Source organism: Pseudophryne corroboree, unplaced genomic scaffold, assembly GCF_028390025.1.
Source record: "Pseudophryne corroboree isolate aPseCor3 unplaced genomic scaffold, aPseCor3.hap2 scaffold_841, whole genome shotgun sequence".
In the NCBI taxonomy this organism is placed as follows: Eukaryota; Metazoa; Chordata; class Amphibia; order Anura; family Myobatrachidae; genus Pseudophryne; species Pseudophryne corroboree.
This window is the reverse complement of record NW_026970420.1, coordinates 79,306-96,416: the sequence shown is the minus strand read 5'-3', so window position 1 is coordinate 96,416 and position 17,111 is coordinate 79,306. Positions and strand designations below refer to the sequence as shown.

Here is a 17,111-nt window from a genome sequence, read left to right as displayed (position 1 = left end):
CGGGGGTCTCGGCACTACAGCTGTGCCGAGCTGCTACTTGGTCGGGTTCAAACACCTTTGCAAAGTTCTATAAGTTTGATACCCTGGCTGAGGAGGACCTCCTGTTTGCTCAATCGGTGCTGCAGAGTCATCCGCAGGAGCCCGTTTGGGAGCTTTGGTATAATCCCCATGGTCCTTACGGAGTCCCCAGCATCTTTTAGGACGTAAGAGAAAATAAGATTTTAAACCTACCGGTAAATCTTTTTCTCGTAGTCCGTAGAGGATGCTGGGTGCCCGTCCCAAGTGCGGACTACTTCTGCAAGACTTGTATATAGTTATTGCTTACATAAGGGTTATATGTTAGTTTTCATCGGTCTTGGACTGATGCTATGTTGTTTTCATACTGTTAACTGGGTAGTATATCACAAGTTATACGGTGTGATTGGTGTGGCTGGTATGAATCTTGACCTTGGATTAACAAAAATCCTTTCCTCGTACTGTCCGTCTCCTCTGGGCACAGTTTCTCTAACTGAGGTATGGAGGAGGGGCATAGAGGGAGGAGCCAGTGCACACCCAGATCTAAAGTCTTTCTTAAAGTGCCCATGTCTGCTGCGGAGCCCGTCTATCCCCCATGGTCCTTACGGAGTCCCCATCATCCTCTACGGACTACGAGAAAAAAAATTTACCGGTAGGTTTAAAATGTTATTTTTTTCTCTGCAACCCACTGCTAAATTGTGCTTCCTAGCTGTTTTTTATAAAATCACTTAATTAAATCTGGGAGAACAATCTTCATGACAATAGTATCTCCTATGCAAAATAAGTATGATTTGGGATAGGGCTGGGGAGGGCCGTTGCTCAGGCACATCTCTGTCAAGTAAAGGAGATTCAACTGAGGCAGCACAAGGGAACTCTCATCTGGGGACAACAACTGCAGGGAGAACACATATTTTCAGATGAACATGGGGTGGCAGAAGGCTGCCTAATACTGAAGCACCCCCAAACAACAAACCAAATGCAACAACTAGTGCAAGCATTCCTGGGGGATGGCCTGCAGCAGATGGATTTGAATATGGTGATGTCATCCAAGCAGTGGGTCAAAGTTGGCTTCAACCCTCGTCTGCATATGAAAAGAGAAAAGGAGCGTGCAGGGCATGGAGGCCTTTTGTGGTGCTTGGATGACCCCTAGTTCGCATTAAGCACCCCCACCCTCCTTCGGTGTGGGGCTCATGTTGGCCATTCCCCAGCCCCTGAAGCATTCAAGCTGATTTCTTGCAGCAGCTGGGCACTGTAACAGCTCCAGAGCTGCTCTGTAAAGCAAGTAAAAGGGTGTGGGCCCTGCAGCACTACCCGTAGTTTGCATTGTGCATTGGGAGGCACAAAGTAAGCAGACGGGAGGAGAAGTCAGGATAGTGCACAAGGGTATAGAAGGGAGGGGCTCAAGAAAAAAGAAGTGGAACCAGACAGCAAACTAGGCTGGAGAGAGACCTGAGACAAAGAGATCTGAATTACATGAGAGCCGACCAGGGAAAACTCAAATTATGCAGTCAAGTTTCCCACATTTGGGGAAATCGCAGGGGCAGCACACCCAGAGTGCAATGGGTGAGCCTTGCCCTGGGAGAAGCAACTTCATGATCATAGTATCTCACCTGGCAGGTAAGTAGGAGTTGGGCTAGAGCTGGGGAGGGTCGCTGCTCGGGCACCCCCCTGTCAAGTGAAGGAGATCCAACTGAGGCAGCACAAGGGAACTCTCGAAAGAAGAACAAGGCTAGAGGAAGATCTGAGACAAAGAAATCTGACTTTTACCAGAGCTGACCAGAGGAAAGCACAAACACAGTCCCCCACTACCACAAATAATGCAGTTGAGTTTCCCACATTTGGGGAAATCACAGGGGTCAGCATACCCAGAATGCAATGAATGAACCTAACCCTGGGAGAACAATCTTCATGACCATGGTATCTCCTATGCAAAATAAGTATGATTTGGGATAGGGCTGGGGAGGGCCGTTGCTCAGGCACATCTCTGTCAAGTAAGTTGCATTTGATTTGTTGTTTGGGGGTGCTTCAGTATTAGGCAGCCTTCTGCCCTACCATGTTCATCTGAAAATATGTGTTCTCCCTGCAGTTGTTGTCCCCAGATGAGAGTTCCCTTGTGCTGCCTCAGTTGAATCTCCTTTTGGAGAAGACCTCAATAAGATTGTAGCTGATCTGGCTACTGCTAAAACAGCTTGCCTACCTAGTATGACTCCTACCACGCAGAAGGCTAAAAGTACTTTTCTTGGCCCTTTCATCCTCCAGGTAAAGCGTACCCAAGGTCAGGCATACCCAAAGCAAGCTCATGTTTCCAGACCTGCCAAGCCCAGACTGAAGCAATCCTGGGCTGCCCATCAGCCTGCTTCCAAAACGGACAAGCCTGCCGCATGACGGTGCAGGCCTCCCTCTGGGGGATCCCAGGGTGGGGGGCCCGACTTCTAGGTTTGGCAAAGAAAGGTATAATTCTAAGCTAGAGAATTCTGTTTGGAGCTCACCTTGTACTTTGTGAAGAAATAATCAGCATTGTGGCTGAGCAGATACATGTAGTGTGTGGCTGCAAACTGCATGGATCTGCTGCGTTGTAATGCTGATTCTTTTTTTTTGCAAAGTACCAATAGCTTCATATAATGTTCACAATTTTTATGCAGGATCAAATAGCTCAATAGGTAGGGTGTTTGATTAGAATTCAACAGGTTATAGGTTTGAATCCTGGGTATGGTAGTTTGAGATGTGTTATTTAATAAAGTATGTTGTTCTGACTGCCGGCATCCTATCACCTGGGATATCATACTAAATAAATGGAGTTGATAACATTTTTTTTTTTTTTTTTAACTAGGGACAATTTCCAGATACTTCTCTTTATAACTGAGATTGCCCCCTGGAACTTCACATCAGTTGACAACTATGCATGAGTGGGCAGTGCTTGCCCTGGATCTGTCCACCCATTTATGTGCCGCCATAAAATAAAGCATGACTAACAGTTATCCTGGGCGTACACTACACAATTATCTGTCAGGCTATCTATCCAGTCTGGATGGATGGAATGAAAATCTGGTAATGTATAGGAGCAAATGTCAATTAACCATTTGCTCCCAAACACTAGAAAAGTGGTCAAAAATGGTCATTACACAAATTGGTTAAACCCAAAATTTAACCAATTTGTTTAGGGGACCATTTTTGTCCATTTTTTAGTGTTTGAGAGTAAATCGTTGATGGTCATTTGCTCACATAGATAACCGGATTTCTATTCCAACCAGCCAGTGTTGGAGAGATGGTCTGCCAGATTACATAATGCATACCAGAGCCATAACTAGACTTTTTGGTGCCCTGTGACAGAGAATTATATGCCCTCCCCCCCATTTTTGCAATATGGACAAAAGGCGCATGCCTTGTGGGGAAGGGGCATAACAAGATTGGTCTCAGAGAAAGCACATGAGATATGAAGATATATCTAGTATACTTGACACTCAATGGTTTGTGGTATTGCAGGGGTGCCCTCCTTAAATGCATATACAGTCACACATGGCATGTTTGTGTAAATGGCATATCAGCAGTCAGCACTAACTGGTGACATGCCATTTGTACAAGTAAGCCATGTGTGACTAATATATAAACATACTTTATTAAATAACACCTCAAACTATCATACCCAGGATTCAAACCTATAACCTGTTAAATTCTAATCAAACACCCTACCCATTGAGCTACTTGATCCTGCATCTATTCTAACCTCCAAAAACAGATTCAGTTGCATTTTCCAGCGTGTTTTGTTTGCGCCTTTGCAAATGTCTTACATCGACAAACTTATTTAGTACTATTTTGCAAATAGGGTTACATTGTCGCAACATTGTGTTCCCTGATTGCTTGATTTTTTAAATGCAAAAATTGATAAAGACACCTGATAATTGCTCTGTGGAGTCTTCTTTTGTGTCTACTTCTTATCTACATTTAATTCCCTACCTATAATCAAGGCATTTTTAAATGCTGGGTGCTGCCAGGACGTGAGGCCTACCTAGTCTTTAGATCTGAATTTGAATGTACTTGTGAACTAACTTAATTTCCTACTTCTAAACTCATTCCTAAATTCACTACTTACATTAATCCTGTAGTTGGGCAATTTGAGCCTTCAATTGTGGGCATTGTTTTGTGTCCAGACCAGCAGCTGGTGGTGTGCATTTGCTGGAAAGGCATCGAAGACCTCCGATATGCTGCATCTCCTGATGTGTGTCTGCCTCAAGTGGCTGTCAGCAAATGCATGCTAGACACCCCATTCCAAGCTGATTGTGACATCACGGAACATGCATCATAGAACAGGCATGCTAGAACATGGGTCTTCAACCTGCGACCCTCCAGCTGCTGTGGAACTACATATCCCAGCATGCCCTGCCTCAGTTTTAGCATACCTTAATAGCAAAACTGTGGCAGGGCATGCTGGGATGTGTAGTTTCACAGCAGCTGGAGGGCCACAGGATGAAGACCCATGTGCTAGAACCAAACCGCAGGTACATTGAATGCTAGCAAGCTGAATGTTTAAATCCTTTTTGTTCCGCAGCATTCCAATGCGGAAGATTCCATGGAACCAGAGATTATTCCATTGAGAAGGACATGCTGCCTGGATGACTGCACTGTGCAAATTAAATCACGGAGCCAGTTGGCTTGTGGGTGGCTCTGGTGACTGGGTGGTTGGGTGGGCGGTGTGTCGGAGGTGGAGCACATGCAAATGAATGTGTATCATCCAGCTAGTGAGAGAGAAAACTCATGCAGGAGTGTGCCTGCTTGTCAGTGAGTTATGCACCTTGCCAGACGTCAAATCTACATGGAGCAACTGGAGGGGACAAGAGCAGGTTTGGAAAATATACACAGAAGAGCATATATGCTGGCGCATTCTCCATGATTGTGTCAGCTTATGTTTTGGTGCACTGCACTTTCCTCCACTAAGTTTTAGCCATTTTGTTTAAACGCAAGTGTAGTTGCTTCTCGCTCTTTTGGCTGTGATATTGTATTGTGGTTGAAGAGTCTGCTGGAGGGATTGTTTTCTTCATTGGCGAGAGACTGAAGATATTCCAGGATGGAAGGCTTGGGAACACTATCCGTTTTTCAGTTGTGGAAGAGTTGAAAGACCGGATTGGACTACATTCTATAGTAAAGGGTATCTTTGTATTTATTAATCCTCCCTTTATATGTGTCTGTCTTTTAATAAAGCTTTGGGCTTGTGATTCCGTCACCCTCTTACACTCCACACCCATAGCCTTATTAACTATTGTATTGTTTAAATGTATAGTGCAGTTCATGATTTATAGTGTAGGCTGACCTGTACTGTAGTTCTTGAACTGTACTATACCGACAGCATTTGTATTGTGTTTTGGCTGTGCTGCAACACAGTACTTATGTGTGTAATGTTTATGTATGTTTTTTTGCTTCTTTATGTCAATAAAGACTGCTTTTTCAATCCAATATCTGAAAACAATCAATGTTTATCTTTGATGGCAATAGAAGTGGTATGATATTTGCTGCTTTTGAAAGGCAATATCTGATATGTCCCCTATCTGGGAACCATATATTAAATGGCTTTTCAGAAAAGGGAGATGGGAGAAGAGCTTTCAGTACTTGTAGGACCGATGCACATTTCCTATTCTAGCCTCCAAAAACAGATTCAGTTGCATTTTCCAGCGTGTTTTGGATGCGCCTTTGCAAATGTCTTACATCGACAAACTTATTTAGTACTATTTTGCAAATAGGGTTACATTGTTGCAACATTGTGTTCCCTAATTGCTTGATTTTTTAAATGCAACAATTGATAAAAACACCTGATAACTGCTCTGCGGAGTCTTATTTTGTGTCTACTTCTTATCTACATTTAATTCCGTACCTCTAATCAAGGCATTTTTAAATGCTGGCGGCTGCCAGGACGTGAGGCCTACCTAGACTTTAGATCTGAATTTGAATGTACTTGTGAACTAACTTAATTTCCTACTTCTAAATTCATTCCTAAATTCACTACTTACATGAATCCTGTAGTTGGGCATTTTGGGACTTCGATTGTGGGCATTGTTTTGTGTCCAGACCAGCAGCAGGTGGTGTGCATTTGCTGGAAAGGCATCGAAGACCTCCGATATGCTGCATCTCCTGATGTGTGTCTCCCTCAAGTGGCTGTCAGCAAATGCCTGCTAGACACCCCATTCCAAGCTGATTGTGACATCACGGAACATGCATCATAGAACAGGCATGCTAAAACATGGGTCTTCAACCTGCGACCCTCCAGCTGCTATGGAACTACACATCCCAGCATGCCCTGCCTCAGTTTTAGCATACCTTATAGCAAAACTGTGGCAGGGCGTGCTGGGATGTGTAGTTTCACAGCAGCTGGAGGGCCACAGGATGAAGACCCATGTGCTAGAGCCAAGCCGCAGGTACATTGAATGCTAGCAAGCTGAATATTTAAATCCTTTTTGTTCCGCAGCATTCCAATGCGGAAGATTCCATGGAACCAGAGATCCTTCCATTGAGAAGGACATGCTGCCTGGATGACTACACTGTGCAAATTAAATCACGGAGCCAGTTGGTTTGTGGGTGGCTCTGGTGACTGGGTGGTTGGGTGGGTGGTGTGTCGGAGGTGGAGCACATGCAAATGATTGTGTATCATCCAGCTAGTGAGAGTGAAAACTCATGCAGGAGTGTGCCTGCTTGTCAGTGGGTTATGCACCTTGCCAGACGTTAAATCTACATAGAGCAGCTGGAGGGGACAAGAGCATGTTTGCAAAATATAGATAGAAGAGCATATATGCTGGCGCATTCTCCATGATTGTGTCAGCTTATGTTTTGGTGCACTGCACTTTCCTCCACTAAGTTTTAGCCATTTTTGTTAAGCTCAAGTGTAGTTGCTTCTCGGCCTTTTGGCTGTGATCTTGTATTGTGGTTGAAGGGTCTGCTGGAGGGAGGGATTGCTTTCTTCATTGGCGAAAGACCAAAGATATTCCAGGATGGAAGGCTTGGGAACACTATCTGTTTTTCAGTTGTGGAAGAGCACAGAGGTCGGATTGGACTACATTCTATAGTAAAGGATGTCTTTCTATTTATTAAACCTCCCCTTATATGTGTCAGTCTTTCAATAAAGCTTCGGGCTTGTGATTCCCTCACCCTCTTACACTCCACACCCATAGCCTTATTAACTGTTGTATTATTGTACAGTTTAAATGTATAGTGCAGTTCATGATTTATAGTGTAGGCTGGCCTGTGCTGTAGTTCTTGAACTGTACTATACCATCAGCATTTCTATTGTGTTTTGGCTGTGCCGCAACGCGGTACTTATGTGTGTAATGTTTATGTATGTTTTTTTGCTTCTTTATGTGCATCGGTCCTACAAGTAATGAAAGCTCTTCTCCCATCTCCCTTTTCTGAAAAGCCATTTAATATATGGTTCCCAGATAGGGGACATATCAGATATTGGATTTCAAAAGCATCAAATATCATACCACTTTTATTGCCATCAAAGATAAACATTGATTGTTTTCAGATATTGGCTTGAAAAAGCAGTCTTTATTGACATAAAAAAAAACATACATAAACATTGCACACATAAATACAGTGTTGCAGCACAGCCAAAACACAATACAAATGCTGACGGTATAGTACAGTTCAAGAACTACAGCACAGGCCAGTCTACACTATAAATCATGAACTGCACTATACATTTAAAGTATACAATAATACAACAGTTAATAAGGCTATGGGTGTGGAGTGTAAGAGGGTGAGGGATTCACAAAACCGAAGCTTTATTGTAACACAGACACATATAAGGGGAGGGTCAATAAATAGAAAGATATCCTTTACTATAGAATGTAGTCCAATCCGACCTCTGTGCTCTTCCACAACTGAAAAACAGATAGTGTTCCCAAGCCTTCCATCCTGGAATATCTTTGATCTTTCGCCAATGAAGAAAACAATCCCTCCCTCCAGCAGACCCTTCAACCACGATACAAGATCACAGCCAAAAGGCCGAGAAGCAACTACACTTGAGCTTAACAAAAATGGCTAAAACTTAGTGGAGGAAAGTGCAGTGCACCAAAACATAAGCTGACACAATCATGGAGAATGCGCCAGCATATATGCTCTTCTATCTATATTTTGCAAACCTGCTCTTGTCCCCTCCAGCTGCTCTATGTAGATTTAACGTCTGGCAAGGTGCATAACCCACTGACAAGCAGGAACACTCCTGCATGAGTTTTCTCTCTCACTAGCTGGATGATACACAATCATTTGCATGCGCTCCACTTCCGACACACCACCCACCCAACCACCCAGTCACCAGAGCCACCCACAAGCCAACTGGCTCCGTGATTTAATTTGCACAGTGTAGTCATCCAGGCAGCATGTCCTTCTCAATGGAAGGATCTCTGGTTCCATGGAATCTTCCGCATTGGAATGCTGCGGAACAAAAAGGATTTAAATATTCAGCTTGCTAGCATTCAATGTACCTGCGGCTTGGCTCTAGCACATGGGTCTTCATCCTGTGGCCCTCCAGCTGCTGTGAAACTACACATCCCAGCATGCCCTGCCACAGTTTTGCTATTAAGGTATGCTAAAACTGAGGCAGGGCATGCTGGGATGTGTAGTTCCACAGCAGCTGGAGGGTCGCAGGTTGAAGACCCATGTTTTAGCATGCCTGTTCTATGATGCATGTTCCATGATGTCACAATCAGCTTGGAATGGGGTGTCTAGCAGGCATTTGCTGACAGCCACTTGAGGGAGACACACATCAGGAGATGCAGCATATCGGAGGTCTTCGATGCCTTTCCAGCAAATGCACACCACCTGCTGCTGGTCTGGACACAAAACAATGCCCACAATCGAAGTCCCAAAATGCCCAACTACAGGATTCATGTAAGTAGTGAATTTAGGAATGAATTTAGAAGTAGGAAATTAAGTTAGTTCACAAGTACATTCAAATTCAGATCTAAAGACTAAACACAAAACACAAAATAAGACTCCACAGAGCAATTATCAGGTGTCTTTATCAATTGTTGCATTTAAAAAATCAAGCAATTAGGGAACACAATGTTGCGACAATGTAACCCTATTTGCAAAATAGTACTAAATAAGTTTGTCGATGTAAGACATTTGCAAAGGCGCAAACAAAACACGCTGGAAAATGCAACTGAATCTGTTTTTGGAGGTTAGAAAAGATGCAGGATCAAGTAGCTCCATGGGTAGGGTGTTTGATTAGAATTCAACAGGTTATAGGTTTGAATCCTGGGTATGATAGTTTGAGGTGTTATTTAATAAAGCATGTTTATATATTAGTCACACATGGCTTACTTGTACAAATGGCATGTCACCAGTTAGTGCTGACTGCTGATATGCCATTTGCACTAAAACAAATTAAAATGGTAAAAGTTATTGTACTTTAAGTAAAAATAAAAGCTAAAATATCAATCCCAGTTTTGGATTACTTTAATGAACAAAAAAAAAATGCATATAGCAAAGGATAGTTTCAATCTGCCTACCTCTGGGTTATGGACCCAGCATGCTTCCATTACAGTACTCTGCTGCACATGTAAGTGCAAGAGATCCTGAAGCACTCACTCATCATGGGAAAGTACCAATGTGTTTCTTCATTGGTTGATGGAAGAAACATCTTACAAAAACTCTCCACATTATTGACTTTTTAAAATGTTTCTAGGAATCGTTCTAGATGAATGCTTATTAGCCTTTGTCAGTATGGACTTTTACAAAGTGTTGCTGTGGCGCAATCAGTTACTGTGTAAGGCTATTAACCAAAAGGTTGGTGGTTCAATCCCACCCAGGGACGTAATTGACCTTGTTATCAGATTTTGGTGATCTTTATGTAGACAAGTGAAAATTTCAAACCCCCTCTTATGGTGTAGGGTACCTGGCCTTCTCTGATGTAATCAGAGTTAGATTTGATTCAGTGATTTTATAAAAACAGCTAGGAAGCACAATTTAGCAGTGGGTTGCAGAGAAAAAGAAATATGCTGGCAAAAAAATCCAATTGAGTGATTAAACAGCTTTTCATTTTCTGGCTTTATTTTTATGCTAACAAATTTGTTCTCTGAAAAGTGTCCACAAAGCCAAGTTTCTGATTAACACATTTGTAGGGATGGTTTTTAACCTATTACTAAATTAAACTTGCTTCATTGGAAAGGCAGCAAGATGCATCCTCATTTCAATATCTACTGAAATAATACAGGTTGACACCAGGAAACATTAACGCCACTGCATCCTTTGTGCTTTCTCATGTGGAAGTCTGTTTAATGTGAAAACAAGGTGATATCTAATTAGCACACAGGTAAGGAATTAAGAAAATCTTTATTTAAGGGTGAAGATGTTTCTCACAAAATCGTTGCCCCAATGCATCATTGAAATTCAAGCTGGAAAGATGATTTTAATATATCACTTGTACATTTTGTATTGCTCTTCTGGTGACAATGTAGTTTGTTTTTGTCAATTACCATTTTAATAATCGGGTAAAGAAAATTAAGTGGATTTTTGAAAGAAAACAATACTGTCAATATACTATTAAAACAAATGAAAATGGTAAAAGTTATTGTACTTTAAGTAAAAATAAAAGAGCAAAAATATCAATCCCAGTTTTGGATTACTTTAATTAACAAAAAAAAAACGCATATAGCAGAGGATAGTTTCAATCTGCCTACCTCTGGGCTATGGACCCAGCATGCTTCCATTACAGTACTCTGCTGCACATGTAATTGCAAGAGATCCTGAAGCACTCACTCATCATGGGAAAGTACCAATGTGTTTCTTCATTGGTTGATGGAAGAAACATCTTACAAAAACTCTCCAGATTATTGACTATTTAAAGTTTTTCTAGGAAACGTTCTAGATGAATGCTTATTAGCCTTTGTCAGTATGTACTTTTACAAAGTGTCGCTGTGGCGCAATCAGTTAGTGTGTACAGCTATTAACCAAAAGGTTGGCGGTTCAATCCCACCCAGGGATGTAATTGACCTTGTTATCAGATTTTGGTGATCTTTAAGTAGACAAGTCAAAATTTCAAAAACCCCTGTTATGGTGTAGGGTACCTGGCCTTCTCTGATGTAATCAGAGTTAGATTTGATTCAGTGATTTTATAAAAACAGCTAGGAAGCACAATTTAGCAGTGGTTTGCAGAGAAAAAGAAATATGCTGGCAAAAAAATCAAATTGAGTGATTAAACAGCTCTTCATTTTCTGGCTTTATTTTTATGCTAACAAATTTGTTCTCTGAAAAGTGTCCACAAAGCCAAGTATCTGATTAACATCTTTGTAGGGATGGTTTTTCACCTATTACTAAATTAAACTTGCTTCATTGGAAAGGCAGCAAGATGCATCCTCATTTCAATATCTACTGAAATAATACAGGTTGACACCAGGAAACATTAACGCCACTGCATCCTTTGTGCTTTCTCATGTGGAAGTCTGTTTAATGTGAAAACAAGGTGATATCTAATTAGCACACAGGTAAGGAATTAAGAAAATCTTTATTTAAGGGTGAAGATGTTTCTCACAAAATCGTTGCCCCAATGCATCATTGAAATTCAAGCTGGAAAGATGATTTTAATATATCACTTGTACATTTTGTATTGCTCTTCTGGTGACAATGTAGTTTGTTTTTGTCAATTACCATTTTAATAATAGGGTAAAGAAAATTAAGTGGATTTTTGAAAGAAAACAATACTGTCAATATACTATTAAAACAAATTAAAATGGTAAAAGTTATTGTACTTTAAGTAAAAATAAAAGAGCAAAAATATCAATCCCAGTTTTGGATTACTTTAATTAACAAAAAAAAAATGCATATAGCAGAGGATAGTTTCAATCTGCCTACCTCTGGGTTAAGGGGCCCAGCATGCTTCCATTGCAGTACTCTGCTGCACATGTAAGTGCAAGAGATCCTGAAGCACTCACTCATCATGGGAAAGTACCAATGCGTTTCTTCATTGGTTGATGGAAGAAACATCTTACAAAAACTCTCCAGATTATTGACTTTTTAAAGTTTTCTAGGAAACGTTCTAGATGAATGCTTATTAACCTTTGTCAGTATGTAATTTTGCAAAGTGTCTCGGTGGTGCAATCGGTTAGTGTGTTTGGTTATTAACCAAAGGGTTGGTGGTTCAATCCCACCCAGGGATGTTATTGACCTTGTCATCAGATTTTGGTGATCTTTAAGTAGACAAGTCAAAATTTCAAACCCCCTCTTATGGTGTAGGGTACCTGGCCTTCTCTGATGTAATCAGAGTTAGATTTGATTAAGTGATTTTATAAAAGAACAGCTAGGAAGCACAACTTAGCAGTGGGTTGCAGAGAAAAAGAAATACGCTTGCAGAAAAATCCAATTGAGTGATTAAACAGCTCTTCATTTTCTGGCTTTATTTTTATGCTAACTAATTTGTTCTCTGAAAAGTGTCCACAAAGCCAAGTATCTGATTAACACCTTTGTAGGGATGGTTTTTCACCTATTACTAAATTAAACTTGCTTCATTGGAAAGGCAGCAAGTGATGTCATCCAAGCAGTGGGTCAAAGTTGGCTTCAACCCTCGTCTGCTTATGAAAAGAGAAAAGGGATATGCAGGGCATGGCGGCCTTTTGCGACGCTTGGATGACCCCTAGTTCGCATTAAACACCCCCACCCTCCTTCGGTGTGGGGCTCATGTTGGCCATGCCCCAGCCCCTGAAGCATTCAAGCTGATTTCTTGCAGCAGCTGGGTACTGTAACAGCTCCAGAGCTGCTCTGTAAGGCAAGTAAAAGGGTGTGGGCCCTGCAGCACTACCTGTAGTTTGCATTGTGCATTGGAAGGCACAAAGTAAGCAGACGGGAGGAGAAGTCAGGATAGTGCACATGGTTATAGAAGGGAGGGGCTCAAGAAAAGAGAAGTGGAAACAGACAGCATACTAGGCTGGAGAGAGACCTGAGACAAAGAGATCTGAATTATACGAGAGCCGTCCAGGGGAAACACAAATTATGCAGTCAAGTTTCCCACATTTGGGGAAATCGCAAGGGGCAGCACACCCAGAGTGCAATGGGTGAGCCTTGCCCTGGGAGAAGCACCTTCATGATCATAGTATCTCACCTGGCAGGTTAGTAGGAGTTGGGCTAGAGCTGGGGAGGGTCGCTGCTCGGGCACTACCTTTCAAGTGAAGGAGATCCAACTGAGGCAGCACAAGGGAACTCTCAAAAGAAGAACAAGGCTAGAGGAAGATCTGAGACAAAGAAATCTGACTTTACCAGAGCTGACCAGAGGAAAGCACAAACACAGTCCACCACTACCACAAATAATGCAGTCGAGTTTCCCACATTTGGGGAAATCACAGGGGTCAGCATACCCAGAATGCAATGAATGAACCTCACCCTGGGAAAACAATCTTCATGACAATAGTATCTCCTATGCAAAATAAGTATGATTTGGGATAGGGCTGGGGAGGGCCGCTGCTCAGGCACATCTCTGTCAAGTAAAGGAGATTCAACTGAGGCAGCACAAGGGAACTCTCATCTGGGGACAACAACTGCAGGGAGAACACATATTTTCAGATGAACATGGGGTGGCAGAAGGCTGCCTAATACTGAAGCACCCCCAAACAACAAACCAAATGCAACAACTAGTGCAAGCATTCCTGGGGGATGGCCTGCAGCAGATGGATTTGAATATGGTGATGTCATCCAAGCAGTGGGTCAAAGGTGGCTTCAACCCTTGTCTGCATATGAAAAGAGAAAAGGAGCGTGCAGGGCATGGAGGCCTTTTGTGGTGCTTGGATGACCCCTAGTTGGCATTAAGCACCCCCACCCTCCTTCGGTGTGGGGCTCATGTTGGCCATTCCCCAGCCCCTGAAGCATTCAAGCTGATTTCTTGCAGCAGCTGGGCACTGTAACAGCTCCAGAGCTGCTCTGTAAAGCAAGTAAAAGGGTGTGGGCCCTGCAGCACTACCCGTAGTTTGCATTGTGCATTGGGAGGCACAAAGTAAGCAGACGGGAGGAGAAGTCAGGATAGTGCACAAGGGTATAGAAGGGAGGGGCTCAAGAAAAAAGAAGTGGAACCAGACAGCAAACTAGGCTGGAGAGAGACCTGAGACAAAGAGATCTGAATTACATGAGAGCCGACCAGGGAAAACTCAAATTATGCAGTCAAGTTTCCCACATTTGGGGAAATCGCAGGGGCAGCACACCCAGAGTGCAATGGGTGAGCCTTGCCCTGGGAGAAGCAACTTCATGATCATAGTATCTCACCTGGCAGGTAAGTAGGAGTTGGGCTAGAGCTGGGGAGGGTCGCTGCTCGGGCACCCCCCTGTCAAGTGAAGGAGATCCAACTGAGGCAGCACAAGGGAACTCTCGAAAGAAGAACAAGGCTAGAGGAAGATCTGAGACAAAGAAATCTGAATTTTACCAGAGCTGACCAGAGGAAAGCACAAATACAGTCCCCCACTACCACAAATAAAGCAGTCGAGTTTCCCACATTTGGGGAAATCACAGGGGTCAGCATACCCAGAATGCAATGAATGAACCTAACCCTGGGAGAACAATCTTCATGACCATGGTATCTCCTATGCAAAATAAGTATGATTTGGGATAGGGCTGGGGAGGGCCGTTGCTCAGGCACATCTCTGTCAAGTAAGTTGCATTTGATTTGTTGTTTGGGGGTGCTTCAGTATTAGGCAGCCTTCTGCCCTACCATGTTCATCTGAAAATATGTGTTCTCCCTGCAGTTGTTGTCCCCAGATGAGAGTTCCCTTGTGCTGCCTCAGTTGAATCTCCTTTTGGAGAAGACCTCAATAAGATTGTAGCTGATCTGGCTACTGCTAAAACAGCTTGCCTACCTAGTATGACTCCTACCACGCAGAAGGCTAAAAGTACTTTTCTTGGCCCTTTCATCCTCCAGGTAAAGCGTACCCAAGGTCAGGCATACCCAAAGCAAGCTCATGTTTCCAGACCTGCCAAGCCCAGACTGAAGCAATCCTGGGCTGCCCATCAGCCTGCTTCCAAAACGGACAAGCCTGCCGCATGACGGTGCAGGCCTCCCTCTGGGGGATCCCAGGGTGGGGGGCCCGACTTCTAGGTTTGGCAAAGAAAGGTATAATTCTAAGCTAGAGAATTCTGTTTGGAGCTCACCTTGTACTTTGTGAAGAAATAATCAGCATTGTGGCTGAGCAGATACATGTAGTGTGTGGCTGCAAACTGCATGGATCTGCTGCGTTGTAATGCTGATTCTTTTTTTTTGCAAAGTACCAATAGCTTCATATAATGTTCACAATTTTTATGCAGGATCAAATAGCTCAATAGGTAGGGTGTTTGATTAGAATTCAACAGGTTATAGGTTTGAATCCTGGGTATGGTAGTTTGAGATGTGTTATTTAATAAAGTATGTTGTTCTGACTGCCGGCATCCTATCACCTGGGATATCATACTAAATAAATGGAGTTGATCAAATTTTTTTTTTTTTTTTAACTAGGGACAATTTCCAGATACTTCCCTTTATAACTGAGATTGCCCCCTGGAACTTCACATCAGTTGACAACTATGCATGAGTGGGCAGTGCTTGCCCTGGATCTGTCCACCCATTTATGTGCCGCCATAAAATAAAGCATGACTAACAGTTATCCTGGGCGTACACTACACAATTATCTGTCAGGCTATCTATCCAGTCTGGATGGTTGGAATGAAAATCTGGTAATGTATAGGAGCAAATGTCAATTAACCATTTGCTCCCAAACACTAGAAAAGTGGTCAAAAATGGTCATTACACAAATTGGTTAAACCCAAAATTTAACCAATTTGTTTAGGGGACCATTTTTGTCCATTTTTTAGTGTTTGAGAGTAAATCGTTGATGGTCATTTGCTCACATAGATAACCGGATTTCTATTCCAACCAGCCAGTGTTGGAGAGATGGTCTGCCAGATTACATAATGCATACCAGAGCCATAACTAGACTTTTTGGTGCCCTGTGACAGAGAATTATATGCCCTCCCCCCCATTTTTGCAATATGGACAAAAGGCGCATGCCTTGTGGGGAAGGGGCATAACAAGATTGGTCTCAGAGAAAGCACATGAGATATGAAGATATATCTAGTATACTTGACACTCAATGGTTTGTGGTATTGCAGGGGTGCCCTCCTTAAATGCATATACAGTCACACATGGCATGTTTGTGTAAATGGCATATCAGCAGTCAGCACTAACTGGTGACATGCCATTTGTACAAGTAAGCCATGTGTGACTAATATATAAACATACTTTATTAAATAACACCTCAAACTATCATACCCAGGATTCAAACCTAAAACCTGTTAAATTCTAATCAAACACCCTACCCATTGAGCTACTTGATCCTGCATCTATTCTAACCTCCAAAAACAGATTCAGTTGCATTTTCCAGCGTGTTTTGTTTGCGCCTTTGCAAATGTCTTACATCGACAAACTTATTTAGTACTATTTTGCAAATAGGGTTACATTGTCGCAACATTGTGTTCCCTAATTGCTTGATTTTTTAAATGCAAAAATTGATAAAGACACCTGATAATTGCTCTGTGGAGTCTTCTTTTGTGTCTACTTCTTATCTACATTTAATTCCCTACCTATAATCAAGGCATTTTTAAATGCTGGGTGCTGCCAGGACGTGAGGCCTACCTAGTCTTTAGATCTGAATTTGAATGTACTTGTGAACTAACTTAATTTCCTACTTCTAAATTCATTCCTAAATTCACTACTTACATTAATCCTGTAGTTGGGCATTTTGAGCCTTCAATTGTGGGCATTGTTTTGTGTCCAGACCAGCAGCTGGTGGTGTGCATTTGCTGGAAAGGCATCGAAGACCTCCGATATGCTGCATCTCCTGATGTGTGTCTGCCTCAAGTGGCTGTCAGCAAATGCATGCTAGACACCCCATTCCAAGCTGATTGTGACATCACGGAACATGCATCATAGAACAGGCATGCTAGAACATGGGTCTTCAACCTGCGACCCTCCAGCTGCTGTGGAACTACATATCCCAGCATGCCCTGCCTCAGTTTTAGCATACCTTAATAGCAAAACTGTGGCAGGGCATGCTGGGATGTGTAGTTTCACAGCAGCTGGAGGGCCACAGGATGAAGACCCA

The 17,111-nt window shown here is 42.6% G+C and overlaps 6 non-coding genes across 6 annotated transcripts; all 6 read right to left on the bottom strand.

The window, feature by feature from the left end:
- Positions 1–1,477: 1,477 nt before the first annotated feature.
- LOC135042927 (U1 spliceosomal RNA) lies at positions 1,478–1,640 on the bottom strand. The gene has a single exon (XR_010235982.1). It is a non-coding gene; the product is annotated as a U1 spliceosomal RNA (small nuclear RNA).
- Positions 1,641–1,792: 152 nt separating this feature from the next.
- On the bottom strand, positions 1,793–1,956 carry LOC135042857 (U1 spliceosomal RNA). Its single transcript, XR_010235917.1, has one exon. It is a non-coding gene; the product is annotated as a U1 spliceosomal RNA (small nuclear RNA).
- Positions 1,957–12,947: 10,991 nt separating this feature from the next.
- Positions 12,948–13,111, bottom strand: LOC135042905 (U1 spliceosomal RNA). Its single transcript, XR_010235961.1, has one exon. It is a non-coding gene; the product is annotated as a U1 spliceosomal RNA (small nuclear RNA).
- Positions 13,112–13,261: 150 nt separating this feature from the next.
- On the bottom strand, positions 13,262–13,425 carry LOC135042893 (U1 spliceosomal RNA). Its single transcript, XR_010235949.1, has one exon. It is a non-coding gene; the product is annotated as a U1 spliceosomal RNA (small nuclear RNA).
- Positions 13,426–14,099: 674 nt separating this feature from the next.
- On the bottom strand, positions 14,100–14,262 carry LOC135042926 (U1 spliceosomal RNA). The gene has a single exon (XR_010235981.1). It is a non-coding gene; the product is annotated as a U1 spliceosomal RNA (small nuclear RNA).
- Positions 14,263–14,414: 152 nt separating this feature from the next.
- Positions 14,415–14,578, bottom strand: LOC135042887 (U1 spliceosomal RNA). The gene has a single exon (XR_010235943.1). It is a non-coding gene; the product is annotated as a U1 spliceosomal RNA (small nuclear RNA).
- Between the last annotated feature and the right edge of the window lie 2,533 nt (positions 14,579–17,111).